Source organism: Rousettus aegyptiacus, unplaced genomic scaffold, assembly GCF_014176215.1.
Source record: "Rousettus aegyptiacus isolate mRouAeg1 unplaced genomic scaffold, mRouAeg1.p scaffold_m13_p_2, whole genome shotgun sequence".
NCBI classification, from domain to species: Eukaryota; Metazoa; Chordata; class Mammalia; order Chiroptera; family Pteropodidae; genus Rousettus; species Rousettus aegyptiacus.
This window is the reverse complement of record NW_023416295.1, coordinates 60,882,210-60,906,608: the sequence shown is the minus strand read 5'-3', so window position 1 is coordinate 60,906,608 and position 24,399 is coordinate 60,882,210. Positions and strand designations below refer to the sequence as shown.

Genomic DNA, 24,399 nt, shown 5'->3' with positions numbered 1-24,399 from the left:
TCCTAAATGTATCACTTACTAGCTGTGAAACTTTGAATAAAGTATTTAATGTTTCTTTGAAATACATATAAGATTAAGAGCTACTTCATTTGTGGCAAGTGAGATAATATATGTAAAGTATAGTGCAGTTCCACATACAGAGTATAAGGTCAATAAATGTTAGTCATTTTTAAACTGGAAGTGATTTGTTGAACTATTTCAATGCAAGTGTGTTTATTAACGAACATCGTGAATTCATAATCATGTCATATAAAGTACACAACAAAGGTATTCAGCAAATACTCTTAATTTACATGTTCAGAAGAAAACTAAACTTCAGCCTTCTTTGTCTACAGACCAAGATGATTTTAGTAGACACTTTTACTTCTTTGAACTTTGAGTGAAGAAACAAACCATTTTGTTAAACATCAAGTATATATACAGTATATAAAATTAGAATATATATATATATATATATATATATATATATATATATATATATATATTCTATTGCATGTTGACTGTACCTAAGCTGAAAGTGTGTTGTGTGCTTTTTGAAGAAAAGAGGGGTCAGTTGTGAAATGCTTATGGAGTCTGAAATACTTATTTTAAAGGAGACAGGGCAAACTTATAAACAAAAAGTAAATAGTTAAAATGATTGTCAAATAATTAGATAGAACAACCTCATCCAATGTTTTATTAAATGATTTATAGATATTGAGAGGTGCGCAGAAGAAAATTTTTATTAGGTATTTACTTCCTTTCATGTACTTTACATTCAACCTCTAGTTATTCTAAGCAATAATATCATGAAACAGATGTGTTATTATCTCCATTTCTCATATGAGGAAACTGTAGCACAGTTTAAATCTGTCACTCATAGGAATGAAGTTTGAGGTTGATCTAATTCTAAAGTTTCTTCCTTTAATCTCTTGACCTGGGTCTTGAGCACTGAAATTCCATTGATCTTTCTTTTATTTGCAAAATAACATTGTCCTAACCTCAGATCATAACATATGAATTCTTTAGTAAATAAGTAGTTGATGATTGAATTTCAGCTAAAACAAATGAGTTGCTTTAAACAGAGTGTTATTAGGATCACTCAGCAATCCAAAACTAAATTGCCTTGAAAAATGCTGTCTGAGTAAAGAAAATTTAAAAAATAAAAAAAGGTAATTCCCTAAGGATGGAGACCTTATTTTATTTCTATTAGTCTTACTTCTCAGAATTTGAAGTGCCTGACCATACCTTTCTCTTGCAGGACTTCAGCTGCTTTATGCAATATAGAGAGGTTTGGAATGTAGAGCTCACCTTGACTTGTTCTCCTTATTGCTCATTTTCAGGTGTGTCAGAGTTCAGAGGCATCCTCTACAATACTTTGGCCACACTTGCACTTTCTCTTTTCACCTCTTTGGTGGTCTTCATCTTCTCCCATTTCAGCTACCCATTGATCCCAGTCTCTTTACAAATTACTTCTTGAAACAAACTATCAGCAACATTTTATCTGAGGGATATTTTCAAACTTACTGTTAAATATTATTGCTCTACAAATGAATGAGAGTTCAGGATTTATAGAATGCTTCTATTTTCTATTTCCAGATTTGGTTTCTAAGAGACAAAGCTAGTGATTACATTTAGTAATCCTACTTCATTTAACATGATAAATATTTATCGTGTGCTCCTGTAATATGAGAGGCACTTTGCTATTAAGTACTAGAGTACGTGGGGGAAAGACAAAAATGACTCTCAAGAAAATACTGTCTTCAATTTGAGGAAATAAGATATGCCTAGGCATAAATAATACAGATGATATGTTATTAGGCAATGGTCCCACGAGAGTGGTCTAAATTAATAAAAGTAATCAAATTAATAAAGCCACTTCAAATAATTTGAAAATGTTATATATGTGAAAAAAATAAAGAAGAGATTTAGGAAAGGAAATATAACTCTGAACTGTACCTTCATCATAGAGATTGCATTTGCACTAGATCTCGATGCAGGTGGAAATGTTAACAGAGCAGTCAGGGAAACAGTGTCCCCAAGTTTAGAGATAAAGAGGCACATTTCACATGCAGCGAATGGTAAAATAATTAGTTTGGCAACAACACACGTTTCTTGTGTTGGACTAAAACCAGATAACACCAGAAAATAAGGCCAGAGCTAGGTTGTAGGAAAAACTGATAACCAGAGTGACAAATTAGAATTTAAATTTAATTGGTAGACAATTGAACAAAGAGAATATTTTGTGAGGGAAAATCCTGTGAACAAAAAGTTTCTTATTTGAATATTAGTCTGGTGTTGTCTTCACAGAGTATTCCAGCTGGAAGACTTGCAGACAAGAAGAACAATTTTAGGAAAAATAACACTGTAAGAATGAAGGGATGAGGGCAAGACCGGAGGCCATAGCAATGGGAATGGAGAGGAAGGAATAGATGCTGGTGAAATTTTGAAGAAAATAGGGTCAGAGAATAATAATAATAATTAACACCTGAAAGGCATTTACTATGTACTAGGCTCTGTTTTAAATGATTTACATTTATTATTTAGTTTAACCTTTTAATAATTCTGAGAAGTAGATACTAATGTTATCTCCATTTTGCCAAGAGAACACTGAGGTGCCCTTTAGCTAAGTAGATTGTCCCAGGTCAAATAACTAGAAAATAACAGGGCTCATAGCTGAGTCCATTCAGTCAATCTCCAGCATTTCTGCAGTTAACCACTGTACATTATTTCTCTAAAACCAACCAAACAAACAAACAAACAAAAAAAACAAAATGAAACAACAGCAACAACAAAACTCATAGCATTTCAAGTTGACCAAACTGGAAAATGTTGTTACCAATAATCAGAGAAACAGATCTTATTTTCAGAGTTTACCCCTTTATTAAGTTGCCATTTAAGTCTTATTTAAATTAAGCCTTTATTCCTTTTTAAGTCTTAGCACAGGGAGAAAAATCTGACTTTAGGGAGAAATATCCCTTCTGATTAGTGACAAATCTCTTGTATATCTTCACTTCAATGCTGAGCAACAGGGATAGAGTAATTTATGTTATTGCTCAGTTGTAAATTCAAATAGTAAATGTGTAAACTTAATATGAGTTGCCTTCTTTCCTTAGCAGAGCTTAAAACGAAACAAGGGTAGAGTGCTAAATTGCAGATTTAATATTTTGGGTCCATGAAAGACCAATTATTTTAGACTTAGTTTACCTGTCATACTAAACAACAATTTCGACAAGGGAAAAAGCTAGCATCCAGCATAGAGAGTATCTCTCTCTCTTTTTTTTTTTATGTTGGAGAAGTAGCATACTGTACTGCTTGCGGCCATGGGCTCCAGAACCATGCTAATGTATGAGTTCAGATCTAAAACTGCGGCCTCATTAGCTATGTGACTTTGTGTCAGTTATGTAAGCTCTCTGTGCCTCAGTCTCTTCACCTTTGAAATGTAATAGTACAATGTCTCTCAATATTGTAAAGATTAAATGAGGTAAAGCACTTACAGTGGCTTCTAACCACAGTAAAATCTCAATAGATGTGAGTTATGGTCGTTGAACTTTATCTCATACATCATAATATTTAATTTATAAAATTTAATAACAGAATTATTACCATTTTATGCTTCTTATTGTGATTTTTCATACATGAAAGGAACAAAACAATGGTTTTTACAAGCAAATATCCATTTTAGCCGTCATTACCACTCAAGAAATAGAACATTTTCTGCATCCCAAAAAACCTATTTTTTCTGGCTCCCGAACATTATATTTGTTCTGTCAGTTCCCTAATAGATAATATTTTCATGACTTCTGTAGTAATCACTTTCTCGGTTTTCATTATAGTTTTAACATTTCCTCCTGTATCCCTAAATACAAAATTTTAGTTTATCTTTATTTTTTAATTTATATATGTAATAATCATGTAACGTGCATTCTCGTGTGTCTGGTTTCCTTTCCTGAATAATATATGTCTAAGTTTCATTAATGTTTTTGTATGGTTCATTGCTATGTATATAAAATGCTATATAAAATTATATATTTATATAATACATATATTATATAAAATACTCCTGAGTTGTATCCATTGTATTGTTGATGGTCATTTGGGCTACTTTTGGGCTTGGACAATTATGACTAATGCTGCTATGAACATTCTTTTAAATGTTTCTTGTTCCACAAGTACATGCATCTCTGTGGAATATATGTTTAGAAATGAAATTGCTTGGTTATATCACATGTAAATCTTCAATTTTAGTAGATAACTGTCAGTTTTTCAAAGTAGTTATACTAATTACACTCTAATTAGTAGTGTATGAGAGTTACTATTATTTTATCTTTACCAATACTTGGCTAATCAGTCCTTTTCACTAACTATTCTTATGAGAGTATAGTTTAGATTTTCCTGTTGAATAATGTGGTTGTGTGATGTAGTTTAATTGCCATATGGGTATTATTGTCTGTAAATTGCCTATTTGACTGTCTTACCTATTTTTCTATTGTGTGTGTTTTAATTATTAATATGTAGAAGTTAGTTATAGTTGGATTGAGAGCTCCCTTTCAATTAAATGTTGCAAATACCTTTAACCCTCTATAATTTGCTTCTTCAATCTCTTAATGAAGTTTTTGATAAGAAAAAGTTTCTCATTTTATTTTAATTATTTTTTCCTCTTTACATTTAGATCATTTCACTTACAATTGATTTTTGTGAATAGTTTGAGGGGTAGAAGTCAATTTCTATTTTCCTTCCAAATGGACATCCACTTGTTACAGAATCATACTGAAAATTTTCTCCTTTGCTGTCATTATGATAAATCAAATGTCCATGTATGTCTCCTTTTTGGGGGGCCAGCTATTCTTTTTAATTGGTCTATTAGTCTCTTTTTACTACTCGTTACACTCTTTTAACTTTGCTCACTTTTTAATTACTCTCAATATCTATTAAAACAAGTTCTCCCACCATGTTTTTATTTAAGGAATTTTGATTTTGTTTTATTTCATATGAAATTTAGAATTACTTTGTCAAATTTGACAAAAAAGTTATTGGGTTTTCATTCAATTTATTTGCAAGTAAATTTTTAAATTTGCATAATTATAATATTGACTCTTAATTTATGAACATAGTATATATTTTATGTATTTAGGTGTTTTAATTTCTCTCAACATATTTTATGATTTTCTGCATAGAGTGTAGTACATTGAGGTTAATTTGTTCCTAGACAATTTATGCAGTTTAATATTATGATATATTGTATATTTTTAAAAACTTTAGTGTCTCTTAATAAAGAAATTTAATCTTTTTTATATTAACCTTGCATAAAAGCAGTTTGTAAATCTACTTATTAATTCTAATGTTTTCTTAGTAGATTCTTTTGAATTTTCTACATAAAGAACTATGTTGTCGATGATCAGAGATAATATTATTTAATAATTTTCAAACTTTATAGTTTGTTTTTTTGTGTGTGTCTGAATTGCCTAGAATGTCCAAAACCATGATAAATGAAAGAGGGAAGAATGGAAATACTTATCCCCAAATCAAAGGGAACTTGTCTACCATTTTGGTATTAAGAATGATGTTTACTGTAATTTTTTGGGTGATATCATATATTAGGTTTAGAAATTTATTTTTGTTCTTACTTTGCTGGAATTGTTCATCATAGCTTGGTTTTGAATGTTACCAAATGCTTTCTCTGTATCTGTTGAGATTATCAAATGATTTTTTTTTACTTCGTTAATCTGATTATTTAAATTGATTGATTTTTCCACCTCACATTCCAGCAGCAGATATGATGCTCAATGAGCTTAATGTGGCACCTAGAATGTCAGAGCATTTTCTGTGTTTATTCTTTACCCTTCCCTTTTAGTATATCCTTCATGCGTATAAAACAGAGGAATCCTCTTGTCACATTCTTGTGTCTCCCCCAGTGGCAGGTGCTGTTGCTTGTTATTTGGTGCAGTGCCCCTGGTGGGGACAGAAGGGCTCTAGGTTGATTCCTTCCTTTGTCTTCATTTTAGACAGGTCCTGTGCACCTGGGCCTTATGTGTGTAGCTCATCAGCATTCCGGCGCATTCCCATGGCCCCAGCCCAAAGGCCTCCTAGATTTTCTGGAGTCCTTGGTTGGAGTGACCTGTCCTTCCAACTGTGGGAACAGATCTCTGCTTTGTCAGTGTGAGAATCTGGGTTCAAGAGAGTTACCTGCTCCTCCAGCAAGGGCAGATAACTTTTGCCTCTACCTCTTTCCAAGAATCTATGGCTCTTTCCCAGGCCCCTGGGGACATGAGGATTTTCTTTTCTAAAATGCTAATTTTTGCTTTGTATTAGAGAGGGTCTGGAGAATTACAAAGGATTTTGGACACTAAAGTACTCTCTTTGGTGTCCTGTCCTGACCTTAGTCTTTTTTCTGAGCGGCCAATAGATGCCAGAAGAAAGAGTTTATGAATGAGTGCATATCCCTTTGTGTCTGAGAGATCTCAGGCTATCTATACTGTTCTCATGGTAGATTCTGGCCTTTGAGTATTTTTTTTTTTAAACAATTTTAGCTGTTTTCTTCTTACCCACTTTTATAATGAGCACGTATTTCTTTCATGTTCTGACAAAGGTGAAATGGATAATGTCCTGTCTTTCCTCAGTGTCGCTGTTACTCTTTGAAATTTAGTTAATATCTTGGCCTTGCAACCTTAGCTCTCTGCTGGGCTCACAAAAGTTATTTTTTAGATTATCTGGCCTTTTCTCATTGTTTGGATAAGAGCAATATTCTATTGTAGCTTTTGACCTTCTAGGTGGAAGTAAAACTGAAAAATTTTTTCATATGTATTTTAACCCAACTTTTCAAGTTTTCTAAAGCAAGTTCAGTTTTTTTTCTTTCTCAAATTATCTAATATGCATTTACTAGAGCCAGAAATCCTTAATGCTACGTTCAGTAATCTTTTCACACAAAAACGAGTTGTTACTATTATACTATTATGAGAATTGAAGCTCAGTGGGGTATGTGTAACAAAATTGCATGAGTTTCAAGGAAGTAAAGTTTAAATTTTCTCCAGTATAAGGGAAATCTGGTCATTGGCATTATGAGGCTGGAACTGTAGTTCCTTGGTTATTAGAGAATCTAATCATCCTACATAGTTTTGTCCCCCCATCTTAGCCATATGATTTCATCCTCAACGGTTTTTCTAATGGCTCTTAAGTGACTACTGGAGTCCAGCCATCATATTCGGTTCTATGCAACAGGAATGAAGAAAAGGTGCAATGACAAAGGGGCATGCTACCAGCTGATTTAGTGCCCCTGAAAGAGATTCCCTGGAAACTCCACCCAAATTTTTATCTAACCATCATTACTTTTTTTGTTGCAAAAGAAGCTGTTATATATAGTGGTTTTTTTTGTGTGTGTGTGTTTGTTTGTTTGTTTTTTACCCGCACACACAACTGCTTTGAATGTGTCCCTAGTAAGGAAGGAGAAGATAGATCTTGGGTAGGCTTTTAGCAGTCTCAGTCTTAGAGATGCGGACTACATTTAGATTTCTGAGACAGGACTGTGTGAGTTACAATACCCAGGTTCTATCATCAAACATCTGATCTCAGCTCTGAAAATTGCTAGTTTGGGGACCTTAAAGTGGTCTTATCCTAACTGCTTCTACTTTATCAGCTGTGAAAGGGCATGGTAATAACTATCTTAAAACTTTTTGGTAAGGATTAAATATGATAATATATATAAAGGGTCTTTCACGTAGGAAAACGTCAATAAATAGTATCTTTTATTTTACCCAACTTATGTTAACATAAATTCAGTTATTTAAGGGAGAATAGAGTCTGTTTATGCCTAATACCAATTGACAGGGTAGAAAGGCAATTTACCTCATTTTTTTTTTATCTTTTAGAAAAATTGAGTCTCAATTTCTACTTTATACTGAAATGTTGCTCAAAATTTAGGTTTATAATAGTAGCACTTTACATATTATGAAAGCAAGAAGCAGACAGAATGAGTTCCAGTTTGAATTCTATCATTAGAAGTTATGAAACTTGGGAAAGTCATTATAACCCTCTAGACCTCAGTTTTGTCAGCTGATAAATCGGTTAGGTGGACAAGTTGAACTCCTCATCTATTTGACAACTTTAAAGTACCATAATTTGGTGCATTTTGATTTGCCTTAGACAGATGCTCTTGTATATATTCTCTCCTCTGGTGCAAGAAATATCCTGAAGACCAAAAAATACAGAGATAAAGACCTATTTACTCAAATTTTTATAGAAACTGGCTCTGTTGAGAAGTTTTTCCAATCGTGAAATGAAACGATAGATATTAATTGAACAACATGGTGTTTTATATTAGAAAACTGGCTTCAAATTCTGTTTGTGAAAATTGCTGGCTTAGACAAAGTGTGTCACTTTGGGTAAGTCACTTAAATTCTCTGAATCTGGGATTACTCATTTATAAAATGGGCAGTATATATTAATACCAAGGTGAGAGTCAAATTAAATAAGAACAATGTAAAAGTATTTTTTAAAACTGCACAAGTTTAATGCTAAGCTCTTTAAAAGGTTCAGTGGGTCAAGTACAGAAAATGTCCTCACTTTTTGATATGGAGATTATAAAGTTTTACAAATAAAATACAATGAAATGAAGCTATTAAGATCATCTGTTTTAAAGAATGTGTTAGATTTTTGCCAATCTATTTATCAGCCACAGAAAATTGTGGCAAATGGGAGTTTAGTGCACCCCACAGAGGCCAGACCAACAAGGAATATCAGTGACTCTATGGATGAAGTGTCTCCTTGAGGTAAATGTCCAGATGTGATCTCTGCATCTAAGGCATTCTGCTTGTGATCCAGTGAAGCTGAAACAAATAGCAAATCCTTTGCAGTGTGTGGCTGTTTATATTGTCTGTTCTCTTCAGTCCGCCCAGTCGAACTGACAGTTAAGGCTTCTTCTCTGTGAATAACAAGTTATTAGTAAAAGCATAGTTGACATATGGCAAAATAGTCTCTATTGTTAAACTAATTAAATGCAACAGCAATGTCCAGTCTTTAAGAAGATACTATGTTCTGTGATAAAAGCTGAGATTATTTTTGTCCCTAAACTTCCACGTATCAAGCTTATATAACCTCTGTTTCTTTATTGTATGTACATTTACTCTTCATGTCACCACCTCTTAAAACTCTTAAACTATGCCATATATATATATATCTATATATATAGATAGATAGATATAGATATATCTATATATATATATGTAACTATGTAAAGTGTTCTAATATCAAGTGTAGGGTTTGATGGATTTTCACATAGTTATATTTGTGTTGCTATTACCCAAGTCAAAATGTAGAACACTTCCAAACCCCAAGAAGTTCTCTTGCATCTCTTCCCCATCAATAACCTTTCAGTTTTTAATTATTTTTAATTTTGGATTTATGAATTTCTATAAAGGTATAAAGTATTTTGAAGAGCAATTCCAATCTTTTAAAATTTTCTGGAAGTATTCATAATTATGACAAAAAATAAAAACCTCTAAACAATACTGAATAACACAATGCCCTATAATAATAATATTGCAGGTAATAAACTTCATTACACAGTCACTGAAATAAAACAGAATTGCAATGTGAAAACCACATGAAATTCTGTCCAAATCTCCCACCTGTGAACCAAAAAATAGAGCTGCCACAGGGCTGGTAAGTTCTATAGGTCATGTTGCCAGGCAACCTCAGTCAGTATAAGAGATATCCAGTTGAGCAGCAGAGAGTCAAACTAGAAGGTATCTTGGAAACAGAAGGGTCTAATCTAACTAAAAGAGAGGGGTTGGGAAGGGAGAGAGAGAGAGAGAGAGAAAGAGAAAGAGTGTCACTTGAGCATTTATCTGTGTTAGTCATGACCACAAACAATTTTTTCCCAGTAACATGCAACTAGCTTAGAGCAAAGTTCTTTGGATTTCTACTTCTTTCACTGTATTCCCCTTTGCCGTGTCTACAGGAATGAGAGCAAAAGTTTGGAAAGTTGCATCATCATTAATTTTAGGAGAAGAGGATGTTACAAGTCATTTTCAGCACATTCAAACCATTTAAGAGTTCACTGAGATTTTAATTATGTAATATTATGTTTGATTCTGTCATGATTGAAATAATCTGATTTTTAAATTGATATCCTTTGTTAAAAAAATGGAAAGTACGGAATAAAATACGTAACACCATCTGGAGTTAACTACTTTCTTGGAAGGTAAGAAAAAATAGAGAGGGAGGTGTGACTACATCCTTCAGGGCAGGCATCAGAGGAGAAGGTGTTCACCAAGTAAAGATGATGAGAATCTGGGATGACAGTCTCCACTGAGCTCTCTGCTCTGAGAAGCAACTTTTATGTATTTTTCTAGAAAGATATCTTTCACTATCCACAATTTTGTATAAAACATTTTCTACTGTCCTATGCTCTAACTTTTCTTTCTTCTTAATGGAAAAGTGTGAGATAGGAAGAAGGAGGTTCCTGCTAATTTGCCACTACCTATAAATCTTTTTATTCTTCCCTCCTGATGCTTCTTCCTCTGTAAGCCAAAGCTTTCATGCATGCTCTCGATCTTATACCTGTGCATGTTCTAAGAGCCCTAATTCAAAGGAATATTTTCTTTCTCTTTTATATCTTCAACTTTCTCCCTTTCTTGATTTCTTCCCATTAGTATTAAACATGTTCAAGTATCTTTCTCCTCAAAAACAGAAATGTATCTATGCATAAATCCTTTTATTCTAAGTTCATTTTCAGCTACACAGTAACTCTTAATCTCTATTACCAGTTAAATGTTTCTTGGAATTGTCTATAGTCTCCATCTCAAATCCACACCCTCTATTTACACCTCAGCACATTGTCTTGCTTTTTATGCTTCTCTGAAAATGTTCTTTCTAAGGTCACTAAAGTTAGTCCTGGTACCGTAATAGAAAAAACTGCTTGGATCTCTTAGCACAATTTTGTACCATTGATCACGCCCTCTGTTTTAAAAATATTCTTTCTATTGAGATGTACAATACTACACTCTTCTGTTTTACTCTCTGCACCTCCCCCCCCATGCCCCTTACCCAATCTCATTTGTGGGCTTATCTTTCTTTCAGATTGCTATTTTATAAGATTCTTTGTGGCACCCCCTTTTTTTTCTCACACTCATACTCTCACTGAAGAAATTTTACCAGTACTCATAGTTTTAATTAATTCCGATTTGCCGACTCCCTCATATTTACCTCTCCTAAAATTTAGTTCCCACGCTCACCTGCTTTCTGGGAAGCTCCACTTGTGTGTTTCATAGGAGCCTCAAAATTGTCAAAGTCTACCAGCAAATTTATGAATACTCCTGTTTTTGTTATTTTAAACTTAATTAAATATACAAAAAGAGATGAAATCAATAAAGAACAAAAGAAAAAATAATAAAATCAGTATTCTTAATAATGGTGCTGGTCCTAGAAATCTTAATCCTGAGCCAGTCTTTGATTTTCATCTAGAACTGCTGGAGTATAAGCTCCATGAAATTAGGTATCCCAAGCATCTAGCATAGGTCTGGGAGCATTAGGTATTTAAAAATTATTTGCCAAATAAATGAAATAATTAGCTTATATTTGAATAAATCTTAAATGCTTTTTTCTTTTTGAGTTGTATTAACAAAGTATTTTGGTCATTATAGTATTGATCACAATAATAGCAATTGCTAACATGTACTGATGAGTTACTACCATGTGCCAATTCCTGTGATTTGTAGTACGTGTGCCTAATTTTTACTGTGACACTATAAGTACATATAGCTCCTATTGCCATTTTATAAATACAGGAACAACTGGAGTTAGCTGGGCACATTAACCTCTCCAAATGAAAGGGTGGTGGAGGTGAGACTTGAATGGAAATCTGTCTAATATTCCTAACCATGCTGAATATTGCTGAATTTTTAGAAAGAAAATGCTTTTTATATTTCTGGCTCTTTGATACAATCATTCATTTTCTTCTAATGTTTTTGCCTTTATTTAGCCTCTTCAGTGTCTCAGTACTGGCAAATGAATATAAGCATAAGCTTTCTTAGGTATTATCAGTTATCATTTTGGTTGGGTTGGAATGAAGAGAGAACTTAGAATGTGCATTCAATCTTTGGGTAAGAAAAAAGGAGTTTCTGTAAAATGGTAAGTGAAAATTATGAAGAAATATTGGGATGACCAAGCAATATATTGTTTTCCTTAAAATAAGCAGAGGAAATACAAGAAATGTGGGTAAAGAATGGGAAAAACAATTGACACATGGAAAACAACTAACAAATATATACTGCGGAGCCATTTACAAATTGAAATGAAAAATTTAGTTTTTTATAATTGAAAAAAGGAGAATGTGGAGAATACATGAGATGAATAAAAAAAGAATATAAGAAGTATGATATAGAGACATTTAAAAATGATAAAAGAGAAGAATAATTCAATAAAATTAGAGGAATAGAGATAACCAAGAATTAAAAATGACATAAAGAAAAAATCACATGCATCAGTAAATAGGTTTCATTGATTCAGATTGCTGGCTTTGTACATATCTTTGCCAGAAATGTGAAGCATAAAAGAAAAATAAAACATTGATTGCTATTCTTTTGGGATGGAGCTGAGTGGATGTAGGAAATATGAAAATTTTTATACTGATTATGTTTTCTTGTGGAAGAGGAATCATATCAGCATTTTCTTTCTCAGTTTGAACACTACTTTATTCAACTGAAATTAATAGATAAGAGATTTTTGAATGGAACACACCTACTGATTTGTTCTGATGTCAATCAGTGGTTAGAATGTATTTACTATGCTTATAAAAATCAAAAGAAAATTTTATAACCATTCAGCCACATAAATAGTGGAGCTTTTCTTTGACTAAACAGATGTTATTGATCTTGAAGGTTTATACTTTTGCTGTTTTAGCTGTAAAACTATAAAAAACTTTGGAAAAAAAATATGAGCTGTTTGCTTTTAGAATTTGAAACGACTCAAAAATAAACTGTCTGTTAATAACTCATGGTTTCTCACTGCTATGATATAAACTATAAAGACCTCATTTTTAGAAATGAAATCTAACAATTGAGGTACAGTTGAGTCAGGTGGTAGTAGCTTCGCTTCTGCCCGACACCATATTTCTTATAGCTAATTTCTGGTGAATACTACTGAAAGAAGGATTGTTTCCAGAAGTTGATTTAATTGGTAATGATTGGCACAAAGTGACAAATGGACATACAACTTTTGGTGATTCAGGGACATAATATTACTTAATTATTGTATGAACATGATAAGGCCATTCAAAATATGATTGGCAGATTAGACATTTAAAACAGGTACTAAGATAGATTATATTAGTTGTAAACTACATCTATTTTTTTGTGTCTGAATAAAAACAAATACTAGGGTGTTTGCTTTTAACAGCGAGGTTTTCATGATTATGGTAACTTGATTTTTGAATTTAAAAAGGTTGTCACTATCTCAATAATAATTTTTTTCAAATTATAATATACAATTGATAAGAAGAGACCATGAGTTTCTGTAGCAACAATCATTGTAGTTGTCAGATACTTCAGCATGTGATTTTAACTTAAAATATATGGAAAGGAAGAATATCTGGAGGTCCAAGTTTCTCCTATATACTAAAGTGTCCTTCCGTATACTAAAACGTCTGTATATAAATGGAATATAAAATTCATTTGTGTTATTTCTTTTCAAAAAATTTGTTTGGATTTTGTGAAATACAGGTCGCAACAGTGAGAATGATTAGAAGTGAGCAGTCTTCCCTAATTTCAGTGATAACTGTTTTGTGTTTTTAAATCAATTCTTATTTATTTATTTTACCATTCTCGTTTTTATTTTCTTTTTATTTTTAATTAAATTTATCGAGGTGACATTGTTTAATAAAAGTATATAGGTTTCCAGTGTACAATTCCATGGCATGGACAACAGTTCAGTGGTTACTAGAGAGAAGTGGGAATGGGGAGGTAGATAAGGGGAAAGGAAATCAAATATATGGTGACAGAAGGAGATTTGACTTTGGGCAGTGAACACTCAATGATCACTTTTAAATACTGGGCCTGATTGTTTTAAGAGGATATTTATTTGGAAGAAAGGCCAAATGAAACCAAGAAAAGGCTGTTCCTGAACTCCAGGTTCAGAAAGTTAGCTACTTTTTCAAAAGGAATGTGGAATTTTAATAAAATTTAACACATGGAGCAAACATCTTTCCAAAGCCACATAACTGCTGTAAAACCGAAGACTAGTAAAAGAGAGAAATTTGGAAACAGAATATTTAAATCAGGCTTTATTTTAACAGGTTATGCCCTCCTTTTTATTTTCTTACTCTGTTTTGTGAATACTTTTTTATAGGCTTTGGGTCTGTGACTCTCTATTTGCTATATTACAATGTATCTGTGTGTGTGCTCATGTAGTCACATATGCACAGATATCACATAACTCAGAATTTTATTTATTACTATTATTGGTTTTCTTCTTTAGTTTAAAACATGTATTTTCCCATCATTCAGATAACATACACAATTTCTAAATAATTTAGAAATTAACAAAAACAGTAAGAAAAATGCAAAGAAAAAAAATCCCATTTTCACCTTTTTTTCAGTACTTTTATATGAGTTTGGTAAAAAAAAAAAAGATAGTTGTGAGCATAGTGCATAAACAAGTCCGTGTCTTGATTTTTTAATTTTATATTATCATATATCCTTTTCTCATGTTAAAATATTTCATATTTCAAATAGCTGCATAATATACTGTCAGTTAGCTATGTATCTATTTTGAACTCTTTTAATAAATGATGCTGTCATAACATTGCATGCATAAATACTTTTCTCTAATATAGAGTTTTTAAGAGAGTTTTCTAGCAGAGAAATTACTAGCTAAAAATATACTATTATTTTTAAGAAAGTAGGTTCAAAATTATATTTATTTTTAATAGACCACATTTCTTTTAAAATTTTTTTTACTAATTTACATTTCTATCTTCAAAATAAAAAATGACCCATTTCACCCCACCTTTGCTAAAATATAATTTTGTCAAGAATGGCATTTAATTTTAATTTACAAGTCTTTAATTAGCACAATCCTTAATTAAAATAACTAGTAGTTTTTTCAGATAATAGAGAAAATGTTGCTTTGATTTAAGTTTTCTTTTTATATGCTTGTAAATCTTTTAAAGAGACATTATCTTTCCCTTTCTCATGTATTTTGGCAAATTTTCTTTCTTTATAATATTTCTATTTTCTACTACTGTATTATATAGTTCATTAGATTTTTTTTATATTGATTAAGAAGTTACAGTTTTTAGCAATTTCATGTGACAAGTTTGCTTTGCTAATAAGAATATGATTTTTATTTCTTTGGGGATGTAATAATTTTATTTAACTGTTAATTAATTGGGGGCTAATTAGTCAATATTCTGATTTTTAATTCTTTATTTACTTCTTCCCACTAATTGCCTTTTTAAGGAACTTAATTTATAATTAATAACTTCACCCTGAAGGTTGCAAGAAAAAAAATAAAGCTGCAAATCAAACTAAGTCAGTGTATAAGCTGGCTTTTTATTTTTTAATTTTTTAGGCAGTGGAGGAACTTGAATATTTTACCTGTTAATGTTTTCAAATTAGTTTGAAGAAAGGTGTATATTTCTCTCATGTATCAAATATGGCAAAAAAAAAAAATCGCTAAATTACGATATTCAATCCTGCAAATGTAATTTGATTTATAACAAAATTTCAGGAAGGAGCTCTAACTCAAGTAACTTCTGGAGTTTTCTGTGCCCAAATTCCTTCTGTATCCTCTCCTTTATACTGCTGGGGTCCTTTTGTGCCCTAGAGTTACAGACTTTCATTTTATAGCCTTTCACTTTCTTTTTGTTTCCCACTAATTGACAGCTGGAGCAAAGTGACTTTGATATAATTTTACAAGATAATTTAACACCATTCTTTATTATCTTCTACAAATAAATGTCCCTGTTTTGGAAAGAAAACCTAGACAAGAAATAGCCATATTACCCTACACATTTCTAAGAAGGAACACTTGTAATTCATTCCTTACATCTTTTGTCATAAAGAATTCAGCAGCCTTAAGGCTAGCTAGGAAGCTGAGGTTAAGATTTTTTACTGGTTTGGTGCCTCAATGGAAACATTTATTTTCTTTTAAACATGTGATTTATGGCAGAAGATGGCTAGCTTGCTGGTAGATGTCTATTGGGAATTGTCTAAATGGTCTACTGTTGTCTTAAATCTCTAGGTTTTATATCCAGTTGAACATTTTGGATTTCTATTTTCCCCTCTTGGCAACTATTAATGAACAAGTTTAAACCACTAGTATGCTGTGTTATTACATGCATACTGAGCAGTCATTAAATACCTATAGCAAATGAATGATGAGCAATTTTTATGTTGTATATAGAAAAAATTCGTTATCTTTTTGAGGGCCATATATTGCATTTTACAAGCATTCTTTATGAAGACAATTTCATTATGTTTTAATGATAATTTTTTGCTTGTGAAGTCTCCTTAACATATGTTTTAGGCTTTGACATTTATAGCATCTTCAGTGAATGGATATCCCTATACGCAAGCGTGACTAAAAAGACCAATGTGTAACAAACTGCCTCGATAAATGGTATCTGCCGTATACGTTTTCTCTAAGAAGCTTCGCTCTTTCAATTTCTCTATGCCCAATAATTGTTTGTTGCTGCGTTCTCTCATTAATAATTATATATAATAACTATGTGTTAATACGAGTTTCTCATCTTGTTTATATTGATTAACAAGTTACAGTCTTTAGCAATTTCATATGACAAGTTTGCTTTGCTAATAAAAATCACTCCTAGTGTTTCCTCCTTTTTTTATCTTTACTACAGTGCTCTTGTCTGTCTCTCCTACTAGACCCTAAGCCGAAAAGGACTGTGTCCATTTATGTGTTTTGTCTTTAGTGCCTAGCACAGTGTTGGCATCTATATAGAGACCCAACTGTATCTGTAGGATAAATGAAAGGAATATTTACTTTTAATAATTAAGATAGTAGTTTTATTCTGAAAGTAATACATGCTTGTATTAAAATTTTAATCCTACAGAAGACTATAAGTCAATTCTACTCCTCAGAGATTATCAAGTTTAGGTGACAAATGCAACAGAGTCAGATTGCCAGGTGCAGAAGCCGTATCACTCAAGCAGGCCATGTGATTATTTGGCTACAATCTGAAGCAGTTCTAGGTAACCAAGAGAACATGAGTTGACTCTGCTCCTTCCTTCACCCCATGGTATACAATCTGTTTCCTCCCCAGATGTCAGGATTATTACTCTCCCTCCATAGTCATGAAATGTGGTATGTCCCAGATCAATAAATATATCAACCTCTTTTTTTTTTCCTACCATCTTTCTTTGATCCAGACCTTTCATATGGAACAATTAGATATGAATGAGATAAGGGCATTTTTATGAAATTTAAGGACAGTTCCTATGTTAACCCACATTGTAGGTAGATTCAGTTAGCAGTATACATAACTAAGAGTTTATTATCCTCATGGTCTAGGATTATGTCAAGTCAACAAGAGAATCAGTGACCTGAGTCAGAATTAAGTTTGAATATTCCAGGCCTCCTTTTGACTGAACTGTCACCCGGAAGTATATCAACCAGGCTGTCTTGGGCTTACTGTTAAGGGAAAGAAAAATGTGCTATTTCCAGGAATGGACAGGGTGGAATCCTATATTTTAAAAATAGTTTTATATAATTTTCCAGTCATTTCATCCTGATCATTACTCTTTAGGTGGCCAAGAAAAGATGAACCTTTTATAAGGAAGGCTAAATTCAGTTAGCCAACTGCCTTGTTTGGGCGGTAGATAAGGAGGTGATCTGAAGGTTGGGAAGATATATTTTAAGTCAGTTTGAAAGGAGGTTGCTCCAAAATTCAATTAAAAACTTTGAATGGTATGGAGTGTAGAAAAATCTGTCTAAAATCTTGACTGTCATTTCATTGTTTTGTGGCCTTTGTGAAAAAAGATACACCATTGTCTGACTATAAATGGTCTGAAATTAGAAAACACAATTCAGTTTAGTTTCATGAGCCACAGTGATGTGACTGATGTGGGTGGTTGGACGAGAGCAGCAACACTGTAACCTGAGACCATGTAGGATGGGTGTGTGCACAAAACAGTCATACTCAAACAGAGCTGTAGGTGGGAACTCTACTCCTACCATCCCTCCTCAACTTCTGAACCAGGCTCATACAGGTAATACGAACTTAAGTCTGCCCTAGTGGAAGGAGCCTCAATCTCACCCTTAATAATCTTTTTCATCTTAAAGCAGTGGTGCTCAGGTGTGAGGGGACCAGTGGTGTCAGAGAGATGAAGGGACAGAGCAACTCTGTGCCAGTGAACAAGTTTTGCATTTATTCATTTTAGAGCAGCTGTTTACCCACAGCTCAACCAAATGAATGTTTAATATTTTCAGTTTTCATCATTATTATTGCCAACGCTTATTTAATTTTCCTACATTTTTAACATATCTTTTTATTTCTCAGTCCTTTTTGCAGAGTTCATTCAATACATGTTTATCAAGCACAAATTTTGTGCCAGAAAAAGTTTTTCGATATCTTAAGGTTAGCATGGTGAATAATAGACATAATTCCATGAGGGAAGTAGACAATAAATAAATTAACATGTACTAGTGATATGTACTCTGAATAAACTACATGAGTATATGGCATAGATAATGGAAGGACATTATTTCAGATAAATTGATCCAGAAAAGTACTCACTGGGGATATTTGAGCAGACACCTGGATAAAGGGTGAGGAGATATGCCATTATATTACTTGGGAACAGTGTTCCAGAGGGAATTTCAAGCATGAAGAATCTGGAGCACATTAAGGAAAGGAGAGAGAGTTAGAAGATGAAGTCTGAATGGCAGTCAAGGTCCAGATTTGGGTAGGTGTTGTAGGCCAAGATAAGGATTTGGAATTTATTTTAAATATGACAGAAAACTACTGGTCAATAATGAGCAGAACATACTTAAATTTAAATGATTAAATTTAAATTTTTACAGGGTCAACCTGCCTTCTGTGTGGAGAATAGATTATTATGGGAGTGCATTTAAGAAGATAAGGACAAGCATATCATTGCATGATCCCATTCCTAGGTATATATACTCAAAAGAAATGAAAACATATGTCCATGCAAAAATTGGTCCATGAATATTCATAGCTACATTGTTTATAATTGCAAAATAGTGGAAACAACCCACTTGTAAATCAACTATTAAATAAATAAATAAAATATGGTGTATCTGTACAATGAAATATTATTTGACAGGAGGAAATAAAGTACTGGTCTATGCTAAAACATGAATAAATTGTGAAAACATTATGTTAAGTGAAGAAAACAGTCACAAAGGATCATGTATTGTATGATTTCATTTATATGAAACATTCAACATGGGAAAATCAATAGAGACAGGAATTAGATTAGCGGTTACCCAGAGCTAGGGGCAACAAGAGGATTGGGAGGTTATAAGAAATGGGAACTGTTTTCTTTTGAAGTAATAAAAGTAGTCTAAAATCGATTGTGATGGGTGCACAACTTTGTGACTGACTATACTACAAGCCACTTTAAATGGATGAATTGTATGTTATGTGAATTACATCTCAATAAAGCTGTATTTTTTTTTTAAAAAGGGAGCATATCAAGACGTTTGGTGATAGTGGCTTGGTCTGGTGTGGTAGCAGTGGAATTGGTGAGAGTGGGTCAAATCTGAAGGCAGAGGCAACGGAATTTGCTGCAAGATCAAATAAAAGATGCGAAAGAAAAGAGCTGCCAGAAACGAGTACAAGGCTTTGTGGCCAAGCTACGTCAGCATTATGTAAGATAATGCTTAAACACTGCCCATTGGATTTCCCCATGAGCATATTTTACAAGATTTCCATATAGTGTTAGTGGCTAAAGCCTGTTGAATTTAAGAAGGAATTGGAGGATAGGGCTATGGGATGTTTAGATAGTGGTTATACATAGTTTTCCTGTTTCGTTTGTTTGTTTGTTTTTTACAGAAGTTTTGTTTTAAAGAGGAGTAGAGAGCTGGAGGGATAGCTGAAGGGGTACGTGTGATCGAATTCATTTTTTAAGGGTGATTATTTATATAGCATATTTGCATTGATAGCAATGACTTACTAGAGAAGAAAAAGTGATGCAGAAGAAACAAGTGCATCAGTGAAATCCATGAATATGTGAGAGCGGAGGGCGTTACACACCTAAAAGGACAATTTGTGTGTTGTAACATTTGGACTTACAGATTTAGGGGTAACTGTAGCAGATAAAACCAAGTTGGTACATTCAACATGGCAGTATACAAAATTCCCTTTTGAGTGTTTATCATCTCTGCTAAATGTGGAAGGTGAAACATTTCTGGAGGCAAAAAATGACAAAACTTAAGTTGTCCTTGTGTCACATCATGAGAAGTCAGGGTCCTTTGGAAAAGACAATGATGCTGGGAAAAATAAAAGGCAGCAGGAAAAGAAGACCAAATAAGAAATATATTGAAAACATAAAAGAAGCCATAAGCATGAGTTTACAGGAGCTGAGCAGCACTGTTGAGGACCGGACTTTGTGGACATCACTCATTCATACAATTTCCAAGAGTCAGAGCCAACTCAATGGTACATAACACACACACATGTAAGAGCGTGGTGAGCTGGGAGGAAAAAGCATGCAGAGGGCAGCATGAGGAAATCGAACAAGATGCAAAATTTTCTGAGGAATGGAAATTGATTTGACTAGCAAGTGTTAGAGATTGCTGTGGAGCATTGAAAGTCCACAGGTAGAATTCATAGATTTAAAATGAGAACAGGGAGTATATTTGGGGGCTTTCTTTCCAGCGATGTTCATCTGTTTGCATATAGGAGTGGAGTAGGGGAAAATTGGATCTAAACCAGTATCACAGACTGGGTGACTTTAAAATAGAAATTTATTTTCTTGCAGATTTTAGAAGTCCAAAATCACTGTGTCAGCAGAATTGGTTTAATTCTGATGTCTCTGTCTGTAGCATATAGATGGCCACCTTACACAGTCTAGTCTTCTATGTGTGTGTGTGTGCACTTGTGCATGCCTTCTAGTCACCTCTTCTTAAAGAATACAAGTCATATGGGATTAAGGGCCACGCATAGGACCTCATTTTACCTTAATTGCCTCTGTAAGGGCCCTATCTTCAGATACAGTTGCATTTTAAAATATTTGGGATTGGGACTTCACGTAAAGATTTTTTTTTTTTTTTTCTGGTCAGAAGAAGGGCATAATTCAGCCCATAACAACTAGTGCTGGAGTTTTACATCCATGTAAAACTACATCCATGGTTGGATGTTTGAGCAGGAAAGAAGTGCTACCTGGAGGAATTAAGAGTAGGGAGCCATGACCATATCAGTGATCAGGGAAAACAGCAGATCCATACACCATGAGGCAAAGTGATGATTTGTCTATGTAAGAAACAGCCAGGAGACCCAAGTAACTGCCATGGAGAACAAGGGTAAATGGCAATAGAAAGGTATTATGTAGAAACTCTCTTTTTAATGCTGTTGACTTATGATTTCTTTATTAATCAAAAGTCAATGAATCATATGATAGGTACATGAACATTTTATTTTCACTTTTAGAAAATGAGGTATGATTTACATGGAATGAAATTACACAGATCTTATGTATACAGTTCAATGGGTTTTGACAGTTGTAATATCCTGTGTATCTCATATCCCATCAGAAACTGCATCTATTAAATATACTTGTGATTGTTAGAGATAAAATATATTTGTAATGCTCACAAATATTAATATTAATGTTTAATATTAAATATATTTGTGATTTAATATTAAAACATATTTGTAAATCTTAAATATGCTCATGTTGTCTCCGGATTCCCTGAATACATACATACTGACCATACACACTGCTTCTAGAATGATCGGTGGGGAGACAACTCATTCTTTCTTCTCATTCTTTAAATTATGTTCAGCATGATGACAATATTACTGTTACTACTAGTAGTAGCTACTCAGTAGTGAGCCCCTTTTATGTGTCAGATACTGTTATAAGAGCTTTAGATGTATTAATTTACTCAATACTCATCATAGCCTTATGAGGTAGCTACTATTGTTCACATTTTATAAGTAGGAAAAAGGAGGCATGGATCATTTCAGTAACTTGAATTAAGCCATGCAATTAGTGGATGTTGGAATCCAGATTCAAATTATGGCATTTTAACTCTGAAATATATATATTTCTAGATTCTAAGCTAGGTTGCTTCCTAAAAGTCAAATCTTATGTGATGAATACTTAAATTTTCCTTAGTTTAAATGCAAGTAAGGTGTTATATATATATATATATATATATATATATATATATATATATATATATTTATTTATAAAAATTATTTTGCTTCTACACCATTTTTCCACATAAGACATTTATTTAACATTATTTTTTCTTCCCATTCTCTTAGTGTATCTTTCATCGTGATGTGGTTTTTACAATGGACTCTATGGTTTAGGCTGTGGATATGTTCTAGTTCACCTTCATTTTAGATCTTCCTTCATACAAAGATCTATCTTCCTGAAAATAACACCTGTAGCTGATTCGAGGTATTTTTTTCCATGCCTACTCACTAGATTTATCAGTCCATAAACCAAATTTTGTAAAATTGTCCAGTGACCAGTTCACAGAAGCCCCTGCATAGCATTTACAACATTTAGTCTGTTGGGTGCCTGGAACTTCTGGGAGCACTACCAGCAGTCTTACACTAGCTTCCAGGATCCTTTGGCAGCCTCAAACAGCCTCATAAAATAGATTGAATAAATTTGCAACTAGTATGCAGTTTTCTACAAAAGAAAATATATGACTACAGATAAAAATGAGTCGAATAGCAACTAAACTAGACCCCCTTCGTAAGGGATAATCTCCTAATTAAAAACCACCACAACAAAATGTCTTCCTATTTAAATAACATAGTTACTAAACCTCTAAACTTTATCTAGATTTTATTTTTTATATTTGAAATCCATTTTGATAAAGATAGGAAAAATGGTGTATATTTTCAAACAAAAATCTTGTAATATCTCATAGAATATCTAGGTGATACCACATTGTTTAGTGGGCAGAAAAAAAGGAAGTCTGATTAGCAAGATGATACTAGTTTTCTAACTGTTGAAGTTTTTCTATCTAGAGAAATATTTTTAAAGGAGATGACTGTGCTCAAAAAAATTGCAATGATTAGAAAAGGGGTTGTATTTTTGGATCAAAGAGCCTGTAGTTTATGCAAAGTTGATCATGTTCCACATGGGCTTGGCAAGCCAGGAATATTGCAGAAGTTGGACTTGGTTTGAGAAACAGAACTGTGTTTGCAAATAAATAGGGGCTTACTGGAATAAAAACATAATACAGATGCTGATTCTCTTAAATAAACCTGGGCCACCAACTGTGCTTATGTTGGTTGGTGTTACTGTGTATATTGTACCAATATACCAACTGCTCAACCAGTTTTGTTCTTACAGGAAGAGTATTGGAACACAATATGCGAGATTACTATTTAACAAATGCCAGTAGATAAGACCCTTGTAAATGATAACATGTAGATATTTTTAAAGTTAAGAGATAAAATTAAAATCTTAAAATGTATAAGAAAAGACTATTTCATAAATAAACAACAATTTAAACAACAACTTAGTTTTTTCCCATAATATATTAAAGTTAGACTCAATGCTAATGTCTTGATATATAGATCTAGCAGGCTATGAAATTAAAATAATTGGCAATAAGATGTGATTTTCCCTTTTCATTATAACCAAAGTTGAAATTGAATTTTCAACAACCTCAACTGTTAAGCTCTTAGGAAATGACTTATTTTAGCCATTTTAATATTTAACATTAAATGATTTTAATTTTTTTATTATAATCATATTCATTGTATTTTCTTTTTAAAATATCTTCTTTCTTTATCCTGTTTAAGCCTCACAATACTTTGTGAGGTGGATGGAGTAGAAAATATGTTATAAGAAAATGAAGCACGGAGAGGCAAAATGCCTAAAGTCATCTTTTAATTTTATGACATAGCCACTGGTTGTGGTGTTTATGCCTTTATTATCGATCTTTATATTAAAATATTTTATCTAACATATAGATCCTTTATTATATGATCTTTTATTTTTAAGTATTCCTTCTAAATGTGGAAATCGCTATTTGATCACCATCAGACTTATATGTACTTTTCCATGGGACTTCTTGTCTATAATAAACTGAAGAGACCTAGTCCATATTAGGATCAAAGAAGGACAGAAAATTTTATAGCTTTCACATCCCATATAGTGTAGTAAAGCATATATAATACAACAGGAAATATATATAGGGGAATTTTTCTCTTGTTATCACATTTAGAGACTGGGTTCCAACGTT

The 24,399-nt window shown here is 32.8% G+C and overlaps 1 protein-coding gene across 8 annotated transcripts in view; it reads left to right on the top strand.

The window, feature by feature from the left end:
- Window positions 1–24,399, top strand: part of GALNT13 (polypeptide N-acetylgalactosaminyltransferase 13) — a 431,627-nt gene that overhangs the window by 31,846 nt on the left and 375,382 nt on the right. Inside the window, exon 3 of one of the 8 annotated variants that reach the window (XM_036237896.1) lies at window positions 22,454–22,592. The exons of 5 other annotated variants lie outside the window; for them this stretch is intronic. The gene's annotated coding sequence lies outside the window, so the exon portion shown is untranslated. Of the gene's footprint in view, window positions 1–19,017; window positions 19,111–19,645; window positions 19,831–22,453; window positions 22,593–24,399 lie in introns of those variants that run through there. 2 more of the 8 variants (XM_036237895.1, XM_036237894.1) reach the window with 2 other exon arrangements.